Genomic DNA, 10,651 nt, shown 5'->3' with positions numbered 1-10,651 from the left:
TACTCCACAGTCATTTATCCCAGATATATCCATTATAAACTCTAACAGAATACTGTCAGGTTTTCAGATTCTCTAACAAATATTTACTTTAAAATGTATTTACTTGTAGCAGGATAGTTAAAGTAGAACAATGTTTAGGATATAACAATCCAAAGATAGTAGCTTTGAAATCAGTAAGAGAACTAGTTATTTCTTTCCAATCTAGCGATTCCATATTAAGCTAAGATAGGCTTCAGAATGCTTGTCTGGAATAAGAATGTTTCCTTGTTTGGAATTCGACCTTGACAAGAATTTGCAGGACTGGTTTTAAAACACCAGTTGCAGATAACCTTAGACTGTCCCTTACTTATCACTAAATACTTTCCTTCAACCAAAACAATACTTCACTCCAATGACTAAATATCTAAGGTATGTAAAAATAAAATAATTTTCTGTACAATTAACTTATTAAAAATATCATCAAACCACTTAAAATATCTCTCCAATGACCACCAATTAACAAGTTACTAGTCACAGTCAGCCATCTTGAAATCACCTCCTTCAGTTACGTTATATATAGGACACTTAATGTAAGGTTAAGAAATTTAACATAATCTATAAATTATTTTTCATTTTTTTTAAGGTATCATGAGAAATCAGACTCAAATGCTTTCAGATAGCAGAATGTGATCCAAACATGTTTCTTGTTCCCCTTTAACCGCGGAAGTTTAAACAGAGTGAGAAATTACGCAGTTAATGACCTTACACATTTCTGTGAACATCAAAACAATAGAACAATATCATATACTAAAAAAAATATTATTACATCAGCTAACCCAGCTCAGCTATGTGTGCTACCTTCGCTAAATCCATATTAGCTAAAGAAGTGCATTCATCTCAAGTTATATGACTTTCAATAATAGTTTACTGTATTTTGGACAGAACATGAATAATAACTATTAGCCATTAGTAGCATAGTTGGTCTGTTTTACCTTTCTGTTATACCTGTTTTGGTGGGTATAATTTTTTCGATGTCAGGATACTCACCTTGAGACATATGACTATTTACAAGCCGAGTAAAAGGCAAAGCTATTGTGTTATTGACAGATTGGTGAGAATAGTACCTATCTGTGCTGAATAGTTCACAAGAGGTGACTATTCAAACAAGAAGAATAAACCATCATTATGATTAGCTGTGTCTCAGAATTAAAATGTTTATGTAATGACATGGATTTTTAATCATGTTCGATTATTTTATGGTAAGCTTTACATTTTGGCTGATTCAGGAATAAGTAAGTTATGGCTAGGGTTAGTCACCTGTATTTTCTGTAGGTGAAATAAAGGAACCACCAGAATCGCTGGAACTACCTGAGGCCGCATAGCTCCATTTTTGGTTGATGAATTAAAAGAGATTATGATTATAGATATAAACCCTCTTCATACTTTTTTATTCATATTTCCATGTATTGCCAAATTCTTTCTATTTACTGTAGCCAGTGTTTCTGAAAAAAATATGTGTATTCAGTCTTCCTCAAAGAAGTACTCCCCTTCAAATGTGTAAGTAATAGCTCATTCTTAAGTGGGTAAATATATATAAAAGCTTCCAAGTCCAAGCATTCATCTGTCCAAGTCTTTACAGGATGTGATACCACATCAGCAGCATTCTGCAAGAGCAAACTTACATTTGGCAAACTCTTCAAAATGATGCTGAAAGTCTTCAACAGTACTTCAGCCACTCATAAGCAGATTGCAGAGCAAGGCAGCAGTTGTTCCTCTCAAGAAAGAAAGCTTTTGGGAATATAGAAATCTGTTATACTACTTATATTATATTAACAAAGGGTAAGTAATGCAGAATATGAACAATTTCACAGATATTTTGAGTTATGTGACTTTGAACCTAGTAAAATTTATTTTATACCTATGCTCAATATGTTATCAATTCTTAGAAAATAAAAGTCCATGACATCCCTGAAATTTGATTGCAGATCCTTGGCCCTCTTGTCTCTGTGAAAGTACATACCAATGTCAGTAGGGGATTCTGTTTAAATATAGACGTCGAATGGTTCTAACGTCAAGTGCCAAAGTGGCTGCTTTACAGTGACTCCAGCCAACTATGTCCTCCTGAGCCTCCTTAGAATTCTGACAATTTTGGGGAGAAATTTGTGCCAAATAACAATGAATTTTAGAGAACAGTGATGATTTTATAAAATCAGTCATAACAGCCTCCATTTGTAAAGTGCCACTTATATGTTATGATTATAATAACATTTCTGATGCTACAATAAATAACATTAATAAGGAGTACAACATAGTATCAAAAATAGTTATGAATAAAGAAATTAATAATCTATAAAATAATTTTTTATTTTAGAAATCACTTTCCCATAGAGTTATCAAGAGTATATTTGGAGAAAGTAGGATTCCTTCAAAAAGAATGTGAAGTTTTTACTGAAGAAAATGAGCAAATCTACAAAATTGGGATTTGACACCAGAAATGTTTATGCTAAATCAGTTTATATGGTACATTTAGAACATAATTAAACAATTTACGGTTTTTTGCTTCTGTCGACAAAGCAACACTTTAGCAATATCGAACCTATTCTCGTAGTTATTAGGCGGTGCTAGCCATAAGGATATTGCACCAATGCGTCTTTGTTGGCACGATGCAAGTGATACTGGCACAGGTTACAGATCCGTAACCAATGCTGGCATGTCGGCCTCTGTACATCACTATACGGCCAATCTGCACCACTGTTTCACTGCCTTTGTGACATAATGGCCAGCTAATTCTTGTTTGCAACCTTCACTTAACCCCTTTAACCGCGGAAGTTTAAACAGAGTGAGAAATTACGCAGTTAATGACCTTACACATTTCTGTGAACATCAAAACAATAGAACAATATCATATACTATAAACATTTTGTTATCGTGCCAGTTGATTTTCCAAACTAGTTAATCTTCACTTTGACTTTAATTTGCATTTGTATTGAGTTCCTGCTTGAGCTATATTAATAGAAACAAATTTTATTAAAACAACCTGCATCTTATTCAGTAACAAGAATAAATTTATCATATGTACATCTTTATTTAATGCTCTGCCTTCACAGGTTTTTTTAAATCAAGAATTGTGGCTCTGTGTTGCCCATCACTTATCAACAACAAGAACAGTAGGCAAGTGACACATGCCGTAATCAACATGATAGGCTTCAATTCCTCCTAAATATATTAGATATTGTGAATATTAAGTTTAACTCTAGTTCACCTTCTTCTTAATGCAGCATCTGGAATCTGACACTGTCACAGACTTGACTCCTAGAATCTGGAGTCATGTTCGACTGAAGAGATCCAAAAAAAGTCAGCAACGAAGAAGCCTAATTTGTGTACTTGGTGAGATAATGAAAATACACCTACATTATACTATATTTTGTAGGTTAGGTATATCTGATGTCGAAACAATGTAAAGAGTTCATTTTAAGCTTCTTCATTTAACAAACTGAGTAGAAAAGAAACTTTTGCTACAATTTCTAACCATTTTTATATTTTCTCAAACATTTGATGTTTATTGATTTAGCTTGTACATGAAGATCATAAAGAAACAAAATAAAAATATTGAGTAAGAAAAATGTGAGATAGTATCTGGTATTATGGTACTGCACAAAAACCTGCTTTCTATTTATCGTTTTGGTCTCTAAACCAACTGTTCCTTATTACAATAACTGAAGTACAATTGAAAAGTGGTTGTTTCTCAACTTTATTCACTAATTAACACTAAGTCACTTGAAACTATATTGAACAAACCATGGTAAAAAAAACTTTGTTCATAATATGAAGCAAATGTCCCTTAGAGCTTGGATTTGCCATGCTCATAAAACACAATTTCACACCAGAAAAATAACTTTTGATTTTAATAATAAAAACTATTGTTTCATCCAATGTATTGTCTGGACACTTCTCCACACAGATCTGCAATGAGTTGCGGATGTTGTGGACATCCATGAAGAACAGGTACCTTTTGTTAACGGTATTGATACCAGACAAGTTGCCATTGGTGAGGAGCTGATCATTGTACGAGGAGCCACAAGTGTTGCCAAAACTGTCATAACCATGTATAAGTCTCAGAGGGTTCCCATACACCAGTGCAAAACCTGCTATCAGGATCATCAGAACCCAAAAGAGGATGTAGATAAGTAGCCAGAACAGATCTGTGCAGCCTCGCACCTTTACCCTCTCATTGTTCCCGTCCTCAGAAACTGTGTCGTCACAGCACGCCATCCTTTATGTGCCTTTAAAAAGAAGAGTGGATAAAATAACAAATTAATTTCGTAAATGATCTGAGAACTGGTTCATCCTCCTCAGAAAGTAAACAAATCAATTGTAGGAAGATGCAAGGATCAAAATGATAATTATTGCTACTATTTTGTATGAGGTATTGTAATCTGAATAATACATCAAATATGTCTGTAAACAAGTGGTTTATTATGTGATATGTTTCCTAAAGCCGTGTTTTCACCGGGAGTTGCAGACACATGTTTACAACAGTTTTTGACGACTTTTCACTAAACAACTTTTATTTTGACTGCAACAATATGTGTTGCAGACAGATTTGGCATGTCTGCAACACAATTTTTATTTTCCGACGAGAGTCGGTAAAAATCAAACAAAGAATTTCGACTTATGTCAACAACATTTGCGCTGATTCGGTGTTTCAGACATCTCCCCGTTCTCTCCGTTCATACAGAACCACGTGGCTGCCACGCAGTTCACTATCCTGGTGCCAGTGTGTGAATCAACCCTACGCTACGCACATCGCTTGTTTTTACAAACTACCCTGTTTGTCAGTGAATGATCTGTGTTTGCAACTGATATGAAGTGGTCGAAAGAGCAAATCATAATGTTATTAGAAAAATATCGAGGAAGACAGGTGCTATAGAATCAAACCATATCTGAGTAAAAAGACAAGAACAAAAGGAACAGTGCATGGAGTGGAATTGGTGAGGAGTTAAAAATTAACAAAGCAGAAGTACAAAACAAATTACGGAACATAACCAAACAATTGTACAGGGAAATTAGGAACCAAAAAATGCTTCAGGAGTATCTAAAAAAACTAAAACCAGTTCATCTGCCAACGGGTTCCAGCCATCTTTCTTTAAATCTTTTAATAAATTACTTCCACTGTATACAGATTGCTTTTAAAGCCGGCCTTACCCAGTACCTGCAGGGTGCTTGTTGTTTAGCTAAATTCACACAGGATGCTGCTGCAAGCACAACAACCTCCACTTCCACTATCTTGACTAAGTGTTTCGCGTTTGTGTAGCAAACAAAAGTTTTAAAACACAGAAGAAACGCTGTATTTTGTCTGTAACATAAAGTCGTCAACAAAATGTCATAAACAGAAAATTGCACACAAATTCTCTGCATTATCTGGTGTAAATGCGGCTTAAGAGAACCAATTAATGAATGACCTTTATTACTTTTACCAAGGCCTATCCAAAATGTTTTGAGTTATGGGTAGACAGTAGCTTTATCCTAGCCTTGCCATCCTTTCATTTTCTTTTCAGTTTAGTTAACCAAACTTTTAACTTTGAGGACGTTTTGTCATTTAACCTTTGAAGATATGATAAAAAATGACTGGACATTTTATGTAAGAAATATAATTTGTTTTTTTTTTCTGTCCCTAATGATAACTTTTTTAATGATAAAATTCATTAGGATCAAGACACTTTATACTTGTATCATTTTTGGAAGAAATTTAGTCATCAAATAAAAAATCTGTTGTAAGAGTATTTTGAAATTAATAAATAAATTAAGCTCAATGAAGCAAGTAATATTCAGTATGGTATTTTCTCAGAGTTTTATTTTAATTATAGTTGTCCAGTTTTTCAAGACTTCAAATATTTTTATTATTTTCATTATCCCACAGTGATTTACATCATTATTCTTTGTTAATATAAAGAAATCTTCTACTAAAACATGTCAGCTTTTAAGAGGTAATACATTAAAGCAAAAACAATTTACAATATTTTAATTACTCTCAAAATATTTACTTTTCAGAAATAAACTTGGTCAAGTTAAACAAAATAAAAATGTAAATCTATATAAAAACATATAAGATCAAATCTTTTATATTAACATGACAGGAGATAATCTAGTAGTAACACTTCTGCACAGGTGTGGATGCCAGAGTGTCTATATATAGGGAGCCAGAATAGTGTCTGTAGCCAGTACAGTGGGAGAGAGCAGGTAGCCATGATTGTCTCATGTCTGTAGTCTTGCCAGTACCTCTGACAGCAGCTGTCTGTCTGTCCGTCTGCCTGCCTGAGCAAGCTAAACATATCGTCACTCAACTCTTCACGCTTTTTACTCCCTCTCGAAACAGATAGTTTGCAATGCAACATTTATGGTAATAATTTTTTTTATTTTGTACTAGTACATTTTTGTCAATACATTTTTATTTTTGTTTCTAGGACTGGGGATGAAGACTGACTAATTAGATATACTTTTTTCACTAGGAAAAGCTGAGGAAACTTCTACTGCACTTAACGTATAAAGTCTTCCATACATCCGGAGAGAGAGGATATTAAGGATAGATAAGGATGGGAACTGGGGCTTTCTCCTGCCAAGTTCCCCTGTTATCCAAAAAGAAGGGCTCTGTCCAACCCCTATAAATCAAAGTGGGCTGGGGAGAGTTCTCTTTCATGTTTAGACTTTGTAAAAGAACTATGAGAAATTACTCACCCCAAGAATCATCTTCAGTAGTAAATTAGACCTATAAATCAAGTTATCCCTTCACTGCGAGGGAGTTATCTGTGCACCGACGAGGGAGGGTGGATAAACAAGATCTATCTATATATATAAAACTTTATAAATATTTTAATTTATGAAATACACTGTACTGCACTACAATAACATTAATTCAATTTGTTTCAATAATAAATACTTGAACTTCAACGTCACATAGCATCTACGAAAGTGAGCCTAGTTCTTGTGAATTCCTACTGTACCCAGTACTTTCAGTAACCGAGTAAAAAATGTGCTAGTATTGATTTAGAATCATACATTACAGACTACACCTAAAATAGTACAGTTAAATGTTCCAGATACTGTTGATGCTAAACGAGTCCAAATACTTTGTATTAGGATTGGCAGTAAACATGTAAAATATCTGTAACAGTAACATATACTCGAACTAGGTACTTTTGGTTTACAGTTACTTATATTCTTGGGGCAGAAAAATACCCGGTACGTCATTGCAGTAGTCCCGACGTGATCATTGTAACACTAGCGAGTGAGTTGCCGAGCTCCGAGCAGTTCTGTATTGTTAGTTTGTTGTCACTACAAGCCAACACCACCCTGGACAGCCTGGCGAATTGCACGTTAAGATGAGAAGTTGCTGGTTACAGAAAATTTCAAAAACCTGCTCAATTTAATCTGTGTTAAAAATTAAATGTTTGGAGTAGTGGTTTTGAAAATTCTAATCGTCTTACTCCTATACTGCAGGCAAAGATTCTCACAAGCACATTCCATAATGGCTGCGACTTTTGCCTGAAAGACTATGGGATAAGGACCCATAGGCCTTATTAAGGACCACCAGCTCCCTACAGGAGCCCACCCCCACAATTCCAGCACCTGTGCCACTTTTTGTTTAACAGCCATCTATAAACCATTCAATCTCCGCTGGTGGAAAAGGTTTGTTTCCCATTGATCAATCCTCTCTAGAAGGTATAATAATCCTAGGTTTTGTCAAAAGAAAAATTATGTAGCATCTGATCAGAGATCATGTGCAGAGCATTCTCCTGAATCAGGTTGCCGATTCTGCAGTGCCCCCTGCTGCAGCCTGAAGTTGACCAAAGTCACGCCTGCTGAAGACAGTAGGCACTCCTCCTGGCCATACCCCAAATAACAATATCCATGAGGGCAAGGTTGCAGCAACAGTCTAGAACTGCGCCCGGTGCACATGGAAAAGCCCCAGTGATAGCAAGGCAAGACATTCTTTGGATGCCAGCCAAACCAGCTACCGCCATCTTGGCCTCTGTTTTTGGCCACCAGACAACAGTCCCAAACATTAGTGCAGGTCTGACCATACAAAAGCCTCGGATTAGCCTCCACAAGACCCACCTATCACACGTCTGCACTGCATTAAAGTCCATTTCCCTCTGGTGATGACCCTTTCCAGATGGGGTCCCCAGTTAAGAACTCTATCAAGGATTACGCCCTGGTACTTAATCTTGGACTTTAACTCAATGAAAGAGCCTTTCAGTAAAAATGGACCAACACTGATGCCTCCTAGTAAAGGCAGCCTTGGTGAAGTTGACTCCCATCACACCAGTTCCCCACCATGTTCAAAAAGCATTGGTCAGTTCCGAGACTGTTGTGATGAACTTGCAACTCACAGGAATCACAATGTCATCTGCATACCTCTGTGCAAAGACACGACCAGGTCATCCGCAACTAGGTTCCACAGGAGAGGAGATAGGACCTTGCACTGATGCTTGCTCCCATAAGAGTGGTAGTAACCATCTTATCTGGAGTAAAGCCCTTATCCAATCACATATTTGACCATCAATACCACGTATTGACTTGATGAAGGCTATGCAACGTTATCAATTTCATTTCATCTTTAATATATATATCCGTGGTTTTGTGTGTGTGCAGCAGGCCTACCATCTAGTGTTTCATTATTTATTTATTGTTGATATGTTTTATTTATAGAATTGAGTATTTTATTATGTGTTTTTAACTTTAGTTGACTTCCAGGTTTTTTTACACCTAAGATGGGACTTTCATCATAAAACATGTAGTGACAACTCTGCAAAGGCAAATTTTTGAACTGTTGACAAGGTAAAGTACCATATACTTGTCTAATCTTTTACTTCACAAAAGTATATTACTTTACATATATGTAACATAATACTTGATTTGAGCATATATTTTACATACCGTATGTAAAGTAATATACTTTTGTGAAGTAAAAGATTAGATATATATATATCTAATCAGTCACTCCATGTCTCGTAAGAACAACCATTTAGCAATCATTTTTATGTTTAAATCTGTATTTATAGTGTACAGTAATGACAATAAAACTAAATTTAATCCAATCATTAAATAATGCTGCAGTTGAAATAAGTCACAATAGTTTGATTTATATTCTAATACTACTCATATTAACTTCAGCAAATCAATAATTTTATCCAGTCCATTTTTTTTATAAAAAGGAGCAACGGATCTCCTCTTTTTAAGAAAAAAATCAATCCTTTGGTTTATTTCCTAGCAAAATTTTTATTTTTAGGTGAAAACATGAAAACATCAATGATACATTTGACTATGGAAACAAAACCCAAGCTGAGACAAGGTGAGTATCAAGTAGCAAATTTACAATTTTAAAATCTAATATACTATACATTGAACAAATCTAAAGCACACTATATAGATGGTTGTCTCCAATGACGAGGTACCTGCTTTGTGGCCTGAACCGACTAGTTCATTTAATTGTCCGATTACTACCTGGCTGTGAATAAGTCAGCAATGACAAGCTGAGTCTCTCCTACTTAGTGTTTTAATTACAGTTTTATATAACTACTCCCAAGCTGAAACTGTTTTTTTCACTTGCTTATTTCCTTTTTTTCTTGTATTAATTATTTCATTAATGTGTATGAGTTTTTAAATAAATGTGTGTGTGTGTGCATATATTTACAAAAATTAAATTTTGATTTGAGCATATCCTTTAATCACAGGAGTTAAAACTCAGTATAATTCCAAGCTGAAGCATTAATTAATTAATTTTTTTAGTTGTTTTATTTCTTACGATGTTCTGAACAATTTTAATTCGTATAGAACAAAGATGATTGAAGCTTGATTCCTAAAAGTATATGAATCATTGTGAAATTTAAAGCTACTATTCCAAACAATATGCGTTAATTTACAATGATAGTGATATTCCATAACACTGAAAATATTAAATTCTTATATTTGTTTTTATCATGAATAAATTGAATTAAAGATCTCATTTTTAAACATTTAATAAACTAATTTAACTTATTTTGTGATTCTGAATCTATCATAATTTATTGATGGAAACACTTATTCTTATAACTTTTTTTACAAATATGTACATAACACTTATGAGTAAAGATATTCTTCTTAATAATAATGGCAAATGATGCTTACTTCTAGGGCTGTTCACATAAAAAACATAAAATTTTTAAATCAAAAAGCATAATCACAGAATTATTTACTCCCTTAAATTTACATAATTAAGTAAGTTAACATTCAATAGGAGAGCACTCTTAACTCTCCTTCAATTTATATTTGAAGAGCTCAAAGCTAAAAGGATGAGGATCCAAAATAACAAGTTTTGAGAAATCAAGACTTTAAGATTTAAAACTAAATTGAAAAATAATTAAAATAAAGAGCTCTTCATTTTGGTTACTAATTCATGCAGTACCTTACTGGGAACGTATATGTTATGTATTTGGGTTATAATTATAAATTTTAAAATTAAATATAGTAATTTTATTTTTTAATGCCACTAAATCTTAGGCTAAATGGATGAGGGTCCACTAACAAGTCTTGAAATGAAACAAACAAATACTGATAAGATAGACTATATTTTCAAAAATTGTTTACAGATCTGCTTATGTTGATTACCTACAAGTTCAATAACAAGATTGTT

General features: G+C 34.1%; 1 long non-coding RNA gene across 1 annotated transcript; it reads left to right on the top strand.

Annotated features, from left to right (window-relative positions):
* The first annotated feature begins 324 nt into the window (after positions 1 to 324).
* On the top strand, positions 325 to 2,295 carry LOC124364953. The gene is made up of 3 exons (XR_006922684.1): positions 325 to 408; positions 1,619 to 1,818; positions 1,965 to 2,295. It is a non-coding gene; the product is annotated as an uncharacterized LOC124364953 (long non-coding RNA).
* Positions 2,296 to 10,651: the final 8,356 nt, after the last annotated feature.

The sequence above is a fragment of the Homalodisca vitripennis genome, chromosome 1 (genome assembly GCF_021130785.1).
Source record: "Homalodisca vitripennis isolate AUS2020 chromosome 1, UT_GWSS_2.1, whole genome shotgun sequence".
Taxonomy (NCBI): domain Eukaryota; kingdom Metazoa; phylum Arthropoda; class Insecta; order Hemiptera; family Cicadellidae; genus Homalodisca; species Homalodisca vitripennis.
This window is presented reverse-complemented; position numbering and strand designations above follow the sequence as displayed.